Raw genomic sequence first — 11,014 nt, 5'->3', positions numbered from 1 at the left:
TGAGGATGACTGTAAAAACATGAACAAAAAAACTATGAATATCATAAAGATAATGACCCCACAGGAAATATTAGTCATAGATATCGACCCTCAAACTTTGTGGGGGTCACTACCCATGGAAAAGAACCTCAGAGTAAGATTTTATTTCTAACTCCCAGAAGAAAAATATACTCAATAATTTGTAATGTACTTCTTTCTTTGTCGTAACTATTCTTTCAAATAGTCAATCGTAGTTCTATGACCAAATTCTTTATTATTCTAAAGTGATCATGTTACAGAATGAAGCAATTATGACATGGATTTCTTTCCTGTATTTTACAACATACTCAGAGATTAGTAAGACAATGTCAACGTGTTTTTGTTATTACTTTTATAAAATACAACCTAATAACTAAAGGCCGGCACTAACACTCATTTATACTTAAGCAGTTATGCCTGCACAGTCAACCTGTGAACCCACTAACGTTCAGTTATACCTGCGTAGTTAAGCCTGTCAGGCAAAACAGAAAGTTTGGAGGTTCAGTTTTGCCTGCTCAGGCCGAATGTGCAGGCATACCTGCGCCGGTAGAACAGTGTTAGTGGCGGTTTTCAAGCCTGTGTAGACAAAACTGATCGTTAGTGGGTTCATTTTTGCCTGCTCAAGCCGACTGTGCAGGCATACCTGTGCAGGTAGAACCGAGCGTTAGTGGCGCCATTAACATACCATCAATACTAGCCATTTATGAATCATGTAGCATACAATAATAGACACTAAGTGGATACGCCTTTCTCTGTTTCAGACAACGATTTCTGAAACTGCAAGGGAAACTTGGCAACATTTACCTGAAGTGTTCTCTTCAGAACGAAGCGCTTGACAAAGCAGACGATGATGCTGACGTTCAGAACCATCAAAGGCTGCGCCAGTCAGAGACGTAAGGAACAGTGTCAGGAGAGGAACACCCGGCTGACTGTTGTTGTTGCTGCTGCTGCTGGCAACTTCTTTACAACTCCTGCAGGGATGGAAATAATCAGAGTTTTATTCTTCACTGAACGTTCAGCAGAAAAGAAAAAGAATCTGGGGCTTACCCATGGAGGATGAATTAGAATCTCGTTTTTTGTGAAGGGAAATGTTAGTAATCAGGATAAAACAGGAGTGAGGGAATAAACTGATGTATCTCAGGAAGAGAAACATTAAGAATTCGGAAAGAACACTCAAGGTAGAATTTCGAAGGAAGGAATGAATATAGAATCTTGCCAAGTGCTGGGGCCTATGATGCCATTCAGTGCTGAAAAGAAAATTAACAGCGAAAGGTTTTAGAGGTGTAACGAGAGGAAAACCTCCCAGTTGCACTGTGAAATAATTGTTAGACAGAGTGGAAAGTAAGATGGAAGAAAAGGAATATGAACGGATGTACAGAAAAAGGAACGAAAGAGGTTCCAGCTAGGGGTGGAAGGGATGCTGCATAGAACCTTAAGTAATGCCCACAATGCAGTTACGTTACGCAGGGTAGAATTAAGAGGTTCGAGAGTAGAGGAAAACAAACGGTGTACGGATGTTAAAAAAAAAAAGTACAATATTATTCCAATTGTTATTGCAAGGATATTTCTCTTGAAGATGCTTCTGTGCGTCTTACCTGGCACTGGAATCTGAGCACTTGAAGAGGTGTAGTTAGACCTTCCCTGAGCGTTGTGTGATTGGATTAGGAACTCGTAAACTGTGCCAGGCGTCAGTCCTTGGATCTCCGCCGCGGTAACATCGGCTCCAGTGACATCCTCTCTCTGCTAAATGAAATCCCAGTCACAAAGAAACAATTCAGTTCTAGGTGAAGAATGATACTAAGGATACAAGAGCTTTCTAATAGGTTAGACAAGTTAAAACTTTCCTATGCCTGCCCAGAAACGACTGAAGTGATATTGTAGCCATTTATACTTATGCAGTCGCTAAGCACCAATATCCGCTATACGCACAAACTGTTAGCTGATTACACTTGTTGACTTTAAGTATGTTTTCCCATCCGGTGTGTCACTTGTTCAATTTCTATCTACTGTTATAATATCAATAGAAAAGAAAGACGATATGATAAAGGGGAAAATCAGTGACAAGACGTGGGATTTAATGTATGCATATATTGGCAGCAACAAGAATATCATGAGTATCAGTTTAACACTTTGATAACCATTGAATGTTATTTTGTCACTCTTAAAAGGATGCTCTCGAAAATACAAAACGCTCGCACAAGTGAGGTTAGAAAGAGAAATTAGTCGTGAAAAGGCTTATTTTACACACAAACGCACACACGCACTATATATATATATATATATATATATATATATATATATATATATATATATATATATATCTATATATATATATATATATATATATATATAATATATATATATATATATATATATATATGCTTAAAAAATCACAGTAGATACGCGTGACTTCATTGTAAATGCGAATACCACGGGAAAATGATAGGCAGAAAACTGTACCAAATGCTTTCGTTTTTATAAAGGCTTTTTTTTTGTGCTTCGATATTGCCTCAATAAAGGAGAAAGCGTTTTTTTTTTTTTTTTTCAGGATTTATTGTGACATTTCTAGGTCAAACCCCATTTCCAAGTTAAATTTACAATAAAGAATTGTGAAAAAACACCACTCATTAAGCACATACACAGACAGCACTACAAGCAAAAGGAAACCACAAAAATGATAAATATGCAACATTTGTAAATAGAAGACCGTCTGAGAAAACCTTGTCTAACGAATGAGAGAAAGTTAGATACTGGAGGAGTTAAGAAGGTTCAAGGGAAAATCATAACTCCAGGTAAATGTTATAAAAGTTGACTCCTTAGGTATGACCGTTCTCTCAAAACGCGATCCTCTAACGGCTAATTGATGTTGGTTGGTATTGTACATATAGGTAAAGATGGGTGGTTTAACACTCTTATCCCTATCTTTTAAAATGGGAAAAATGATTATATATATATATATATATATATGTATATATCTTAAGCAGAAAAGGCCCATTAAAACACTTTGTTTAAAGTTAAAGTCTATATTTCGGTGGACTGACTCGCACCATTATCAAGTAATGAATGACAGAAGTAATTACATTGGGGAAATATATAGTGGGAGATATGCCCTTAGTGATGCCTGAGGCTACCGCTAACCCGACTCTGGTTCTCTTAATTGTCTTAATCCGCTTCATTGTTGCCTTAAGGAAGATATTGTCTATATGGTCAGAGTCCCAGGCTCCATTGGAAAGGTTGATCCTATTATCTTGTTGTTTTATCAGTGAAGATTCCTTACCTTTAAACCAGAGTGTTTTAATGGGCCTTTATACTTCAGACGTATCATGTTTTACTAAAGAATTTATATATATATATATATATATATATATATATATATATATATATATATATATATTTATTTATATCATATATGTGCATGTGTGTGTTGAGTTTTAACACATTACCGTAATTCATATACACACATTAAAACTTCAAATGTCCTTTAGTATCTAACTCAAACTAACTCGGAATGAATATATTTTCAAATGTGTTAACCGAAGGGGAATTTTTTATCAACTAAAAAATTCCCCTTCGGTTAACATATATGAAAATATATTCATTCCGAGGTAGAGCAAATTAGATATTAAAGGACATTTTTAGCTTAATGCGTATATGTGATATATATATATCGAAACAATGATAGTGATAGCTACGGTTGCGGAGAACCTACATAGGGCCATGTGTTCTTGGGTTTGGAGACGATACGAAATTAAATTTAATTTAATTAGAAAAGGTAGTTGACAGAAAATGGGTCTGGAGTTTCTGGAATCTATTTGGAAGATTCGTGGATTGTAGAGAGTAAAAGACAAAATGAGACTGGTCTGTAAGTGGGAAGTGACTGAAGAGATAGGAGCATAATTTGGAGGTTGAGGAATGGATAGTCACAGGAGGGGGATTTGGAATCGGGTTCGGGTTTGAAACTACCTGTTAATGTAAGTTGGGTCAGGTGCCAAATTTAGTCTAACATCGGTCAAGCGGTGCGGATTTCTATATCACAGAAAATATACCTCGTCTCAAACAAACATTCACTATTATATATATATATATATATATATATATATATATACTATATATATATAGATATATATATATATATATATATATATATGTATATATATATATATATATATATATATATATATATATATATATATATATATATATATATATATATATATATATATATATATATATATATATTGTACATATATATATATATATATATATAGATATATATATATATATATATATATATATATATATATATATGTGTGTATATATATATATATATATATATATATATATATATATATATATATATATATATATATATATATATATATATATATATATATTAATGTACCATTTTTTTTTGTTTTAACAAAGATGTGTGCGTAAACCTTATTGCCATGGTGAGGTTCACAATATCCACTCTGTCAGTTATGTCTCTAGGATTCTCTTCACTGTTAGAGAGAGAGAGAGAGAGAGAGAGAGAGAGAGAGAGAGAGAGAGAGAGAGAGAGCATCAACTACTAAACCTTGAGAATAGTGACAAAATGCAAGAGTAATTCCAGAGAAATCTTCTAGTCACGTATGATGGCACTCTGTACAGCCCTCCAATACAGAACTCATGTTTCCTTCTCGGACTTCTCGTGAGATGATTTTTTGTAAAAAGAACCACTTCAGTTTGAAAACTCTGCTTATTCTTAGCAGTGTCTCATGACATCTCTGCTTATTCTTAGCAGTGTCTCATGACATCTCACAAGATCTTCACTGAATTTCGTATCATCATTGGTCGTCCCTCAATCGGGCAGTTTTTCTGTATTCTTAAGCTGTTGCCCTCTGCAGTGCATAACCTTCACCTCAGTAACTATGAAATGTTGTAAAAGTGTTTGTAATGTTTTCAGACTCAGCATTAGTTTGCTTAGTATTAATATGTTCTAATAATGTATGTCCAGAATTCACAAAAATACAATTTGAAGTTAAGAATAACGTAGAATGCGAAAGAGAGAGAGAGAAATTAGCATTGTTCGTTCGAAGCAGGAAATTGCTGTCATCACTAGAGATAAGAGGAGCTCGAGTTCTCCATTTTGTTTTAGAATCCTGTCAATCATACAACTCGCATGACTTGTTTCGGACATGTGTGTTTTTGTCGAGAAAGTACGTGAAGATTTCACCATTTTTCTGTGAAGTTACGTCATGTTAGAAGTTTATAGAAGTTTAGCTTACGATACCATTCATTTCATTTAAGAAAATATAGATTCTTTTGTTATTTAACTATTTAATATTGCTGATAAATTAACTCATATCTCTCGATTTACCAAAAGAGAACATGAAATGGAAAGATTTGTGACGTCACTTACGGATATGATGACATTTACTTCATTCGAGAAAATTCTATAATCATATCTTTTATTCTCAGAGACTTTTATTGTCTTAAATCACGTAATAATAAATATTATCTATGATTATAATCCCACTTTCTCTCTATTTATTGTTTTGAAAGAGAATTTTAAGATAATATCTGTCTCGTTCCCAAAATTTTTTGCCCAGCCATTTTAGACGAGGTCCACTCTAACGTTTCCATACTACGAGAACAATTTTTGTTCTCTCTCTCTCTCTCTCTCTCTCTCTCTCTCTCTCTCTCTCTCTCTCTCGTATGAAAGAATTTTGGTTTCACATTAACGTAAAGATTTTTTTATGGTCACTCGTAACTTATATCTTTATCTAATTCTCAGTGTTTAATTGTGGAATCTGAACAGACGTTGTGAAAGTGTGTAACAGGCGCCTCGTGTGTGAGTGTTTATCGGGGATTTCGAGAAAGGCCTTCTAAGATTGGTTTTAGAAGGCGAAAGATTTTTAGTAAGTTCAGTGCAATAAACTTAAACATAAAAAGTACTGGAAATAGTGAAAGTTCTTAGGTTATTCCAGGGGAAACTTTTGCCATTTTTTCACATTTTGGTGTGGTGATTTTTTTTTTTGCATTTATCTATTTTTCTTATTTAAGTGTGTTTTCTATATATGTATTCGTGTGATTAATGCTTTCTTAGTGTTTTTTTGCAATTTTGGTATTTTCCACATTTTGTTTTCTGTGTTTACAATTTTACATTCACATATTGATTAACTTAAATGTTTTCATTATTTAATCATTACAAATTTAACTGAGTTTAACACTTGAGAATTACTTTGCATTTACTTAGAATTCTTTTCAAGTTTTATTGTTGTTTAACACTTGTGAGTTAATTTTCAAATTTTGATTGTTACTTAACACTTTGAATTTTCCTTGAATAATTTAATTTCTTAATTTTAGTGATAAATTAATTTTGATTTAATCTTACTTAATAATTAATTCAAGAATTAACTAAACTTTGTGTTGTTTTCAGTGAATAGTAAATTTCCCTGAGATTGTGAATTTCACTTATAGATTTTGAGTTTAATAATAAATTTTTAATTTGGTTTAGATAGAAATATAGAGTGGTAATTGAACTGTTTTCCTTCGATTTAATTGAAGTGAGTTAGAACCAAGGAAATACTTAAACTTTTAAAGTTGTTGATGGAGTGATGCCCTTTAATTAATTTAATTACATATGAGATTACCTCACACCTGTTTTAAAGAACTTAGTCTGATTTATAAGTCTTTAAGGGATCACTGTTGCCTTTAGGGTATTCAGTGGTATTTATCTGTGATGAAGGTTCAGGTGTCTGGCTGTTATGAGGCGTAACTATTTTATGATTGGTCAGTGTAGTAACCAGATACTTGGCACTTCGTAACAGTATTCACAAATACTTGTTAAGGGATCGGAATAACTTTTAATCAATTTTGGTCTGTCCCACAAACCATAAACAATTTGTGACACTGTCTTTCCAGAGTTTGACACTTATTCTTAAATCACGGACAACCATTTTCATCATCGTGAAGCAGTCTTAAGCTTGCCGCACACTGAGCCGGAACGGAACCGCCGCCGAAGCCACGGAAGCCTCAGAACAGAACAGAAACGAACGACGTCCAGCGCGCACACTGAGCCAGAAGCTACAGAACGGAACCGACGCAGCCAGTTGGTAGTAGAAGTTCATAATATTTAATGTTTATACACTTTATTAATTGTTTACAATAATTCCTTTTGTGACAACAATTATTACAGTTAACAAAAATAAACCAAAATAACTTTCCGTAGGCACACTGTTTTTGCATGCTTTCAACAATATTTATTGTTACACACTTAATGAATGTTCACAATAATTCCTTTTGTGAAAATTATTATAGTTAACAAACACAAACCGAAAAAACTTTCTGTAAGCACAATGTTTTGTATTTTTCCAACAATATTTATTGTTACACATGAGTGCTTACACTGCTCCCTGTCAGACGCCACCGACGCTTCAGAAAAAATATCTTTCAAAAAGATCTGCGTCGTTCCGTTCTGTTCTGGCCCAGTGTGCGCAGTCAGGTAAGAATGCATGCTTTCGATTTCTATCGGACGTTTCGGTTCTGTTCGGGCGTCCGTTCGGGCTCAGTGTGCAGCAAGAAACTTTAGACTAATGTTAAAACGACCATTTTATCAAGAATTGGTAATAAAAAGAAAATAATCCACATGACACTAAAAAAACTGTCGCCATCGATGATGGAATCTAGACGCACTTAGTAAGACTTCCCGTTCGCGAGAAAGTAGATTACGGTGACATAAACATGATTAACAAATGTTGGTCAATGAAAAGAACTGCCTCCTGAAATGTAGTACTACATCAAGTACATCAAGCATTAAACTCTGCAATGCGTCAACTTTTCACAAATAGCATAAAGTCAGGAACTCATGAGTTACTCCAACCCAGATGCAATCAAATTTTTATCAAAATTTTCCGCTCACTGAGTTAATCCATTGAAAAACGAATCAAAACACAGAGTTTGGAAAATATCCGGCCATTAATATCCCAAATTAAGTTGACCACACTCATCTGAAACCAGCAAGCGCCTAATGAGGTGTTTTTCCTCTCTCATTAATTATTATCATCATCCGCCCTTCGTCACGCTGGGGACTTCTTCGGATTTGCCCTTTGTAATCTGCACTTGAGACCCGCAATTCATTCCGTCCATCAAGTCATGTCAGGTGGAAACCTGACGCGAGGGAAAGTGATGGGGATTCATACGTATGCATATACATACATACATACATACATGTCTATGAATCTATGCATTAAGCTACAAATGTCCTTTACTAACCAATTTGCTGTACCTGATTTCTCCTGTGTCCGCTGGTTCGAATCCACGAGAGGACGAAATTATTATTATCAAATAAAACATTCCCCTTCGGTTTTAACATATATGAAAAAATATTAATTCCGTGGTAGAGCGAATTGGATAATAAAGGACATTTGTAGCTTAATGAATGTATATGAATCACGGTGAAGTGATAAAAACACACACACACATTAATTATTATGTATATTACCTATATATATATAATATATATAGATATATATATATATATATATATAGAGATATATATAGTATTAATATATACATGATGTATATAGATATATAGATATATATATATGTATATATAAATAGATATATATATATAGAGATATATATATACATGTATTAATTTATATATATATATTAGTATTTATAATATATATCTTATATATATAGATTTTCATTAATATCTATATATATAGATTGTATATATATAGTATATTATAGTTATTATACATATATATGTATATATATATGCTATCTATATATATATATATATATATACTTATATATTATATATATATTTATATATAGGATGTTATATATATATATATATATATATATATATATTATAATATATATATATATGCATATCATTATATATATATATATATATATATATATATATTATATATATATATATTAGATATGTATATATATATATATATATATATATATATATATATATATATATATATATGATCTATATATATATATATATATATATATATATATATATATATATATATATATATATATTATTTATCTGTGTGAATTAGTATAGGGAAGCACTGATGACGTAATGAACAGACTCGTGCTACCAAAAACCACCGACACTCACCGTGTACTTTCCTCCGTTCTTCGGCCGATAGAGAAGGGTGTAGCCCGCAGGGGGTGTCCCCCCACCCGGGGGCACCCAACGAGAGGTAGGCCGTACTACCTGTGACTGTCGTGACCTGTTAGGAAGACAGCAAAGTTCACATATTATATAATTACTCTTTTCGTTACATATTTACTTACTATCAATTTATCATTTATCTGGAAACTCTATCCACAGTCATGTTAAAAACAAGAAAAGGGTAGTACTGTGTGGTATATGTACGTATATATGTGTGTGTGTGTATAAAGCTCTGCAAACTTTTTACTCAGTGTAAAATTGAAATTGTAGAATAAACTCCGAAAGTACTTGTTCCAAGTCCCAGGTTTCACTCCCTTTCTTACGTGGATTTTGTGATATTCTCAAGCAATTGGACTTTCGTTCTGCATTCAATATATATATATATATATATATATATATATATATATATATATATATATATATATATATATATATATTATATATATATATATATATATATATATATATATATGTGTGTGTGTGTGTGTGTGTGTGTGTGTGTGTGTGTGTGTGTGTGTGTGTGTGTGTAATATATGAATACATATATAATCACTTACATTGAGATACTGAGGTGGATTCGGGGGCAGGGGTGAGCCAAGAGTGTAATTCACAGCGTAGGATCCTCTGGAATTGGCGGCGACACAGGTGTAAGTGGTGTAGTCCTTCAGCGAAACGTTCTTGATTTCCAGGACAGACGACCAGGCCACCCAAACCGTCAATTAGCTGAAAAGCGACCCATTGAATACATAATTCAATATGGCTGTCGGGCATTCCATTGTAAGATGACAGACATCCGTTGCAATATGATGTTTTGATACTACGAATGAGTTACTATTCTAAAGGTTTGATTTAGTAATTTACTAAATGTTTTTATGCATAATTATCGTTTATTCAATTAGCTGGATACTTTTTTCGGCCCTGAAGATGAAACAATGAACTTGCAAAACGTTGTTCTTAGTAACAAACACCTAATTGTATTGTGCTTTTCCCCCGGATGCCTGCGAATGTATATATATATATATATATATATATATATATATATATATATATATATATATATATATATATATACATATATATATAAGAGCATACCACGGGAAATGATAGTCAGGAATCCAAGCGCTTTCGTCTTTATTCAGACATCGTCAAGGAGCTACTAAAGTACAATCGGAGAGGAAGGCCTCAGGTACAAACAAGATCAGGGAATACCAGATGGTTAATTATCAAAAGGGTAAAAATTAAAAGGGATAATCCAGGATATCGGATATCACACGGTCACAAACTTAAACAGATTCTGACCCTAACCGAAATTACAAAGTATCTTTACAGGTCCAAAACATGTAAAAAACTGAATATATTAATTTTGTTGCTTATATTTATCTACAACTTTTTTCATTATGAAAGCATCAAGTTTAAATAAACCAAGACTTAAATTTAGAAACCTTTCTATTATTTGACTTGATAAAAACAAGATTCAATGATATTCCTTTTAACTGTGTCATTACATGGGACTAAGGCTCTTGCTTGACTCCAGTTAATAGGATGGTCTAAATCTCTCATATGTACAAATAATGCATTCGATTATTTGCCCAGTTCTCACAGAATATTGATGTTGCTTAAGACGCTGTGAAAGAGATTTGCCAGTCTGTCCGTAATAGATTTTATCACACTTTTTGCAAGGAATTTCATATAGCAGCCTGGAAGATCTTTAGGAGAATTTTTGATTACTAAACTCTTGAACATAATATTACTGAAAACAACATTTATGTTAAAAAGCTTTAAAATTCTAGGAATATATAAAAACCT

The 11,014-nt window shown here is 32.8% G+C and overlaps 1 long non-coding RNA gene across 1 annotated transcript; it reads right to left on the bottom strand.

The window, feature by feature from the left end:
* Positions 1-1,619: 1,619 nt before the first annotated feature.
* Positions 1,620-9,909, bottom strand: LOC135209456 (uncharacterized). Its single transcript, XR_010313366.1, has 3 exons — positions 9,766-9,909; positions 9,152-9,266; positions 1,620-1,758 (listed from the first exon to the last, which is right to left on the bottom strand). It is a non-coding gene; the product is annotated as an uncharacterized LOC135209456 (long non-coding RNA).
* Between the last annotated feature and the right edge of the window lie 1,105 nt (positions 9,910-11,014).

Source organism: Macrobrachium nipponense, chromosome 38 (genome assembly GCF_015104395.2).
Source record: "Macrobrachium nipponense isolate FS-2020 chromosome 38, ASM1510439v2, whole genome shotgun sequence".
In the NCBI taxonomy this organism is placed as follows: Eukaryota; Metazoa; Arthropoda; class Malacostraca; order Decapoda; family Palaemonidae; genus Macrobrachium; species Macrobrachium nipponense.
Note: the sequence above shows the minus strand (reverse complement) of the source record. Positions and strands in the feature narration are given on the sequence as shown.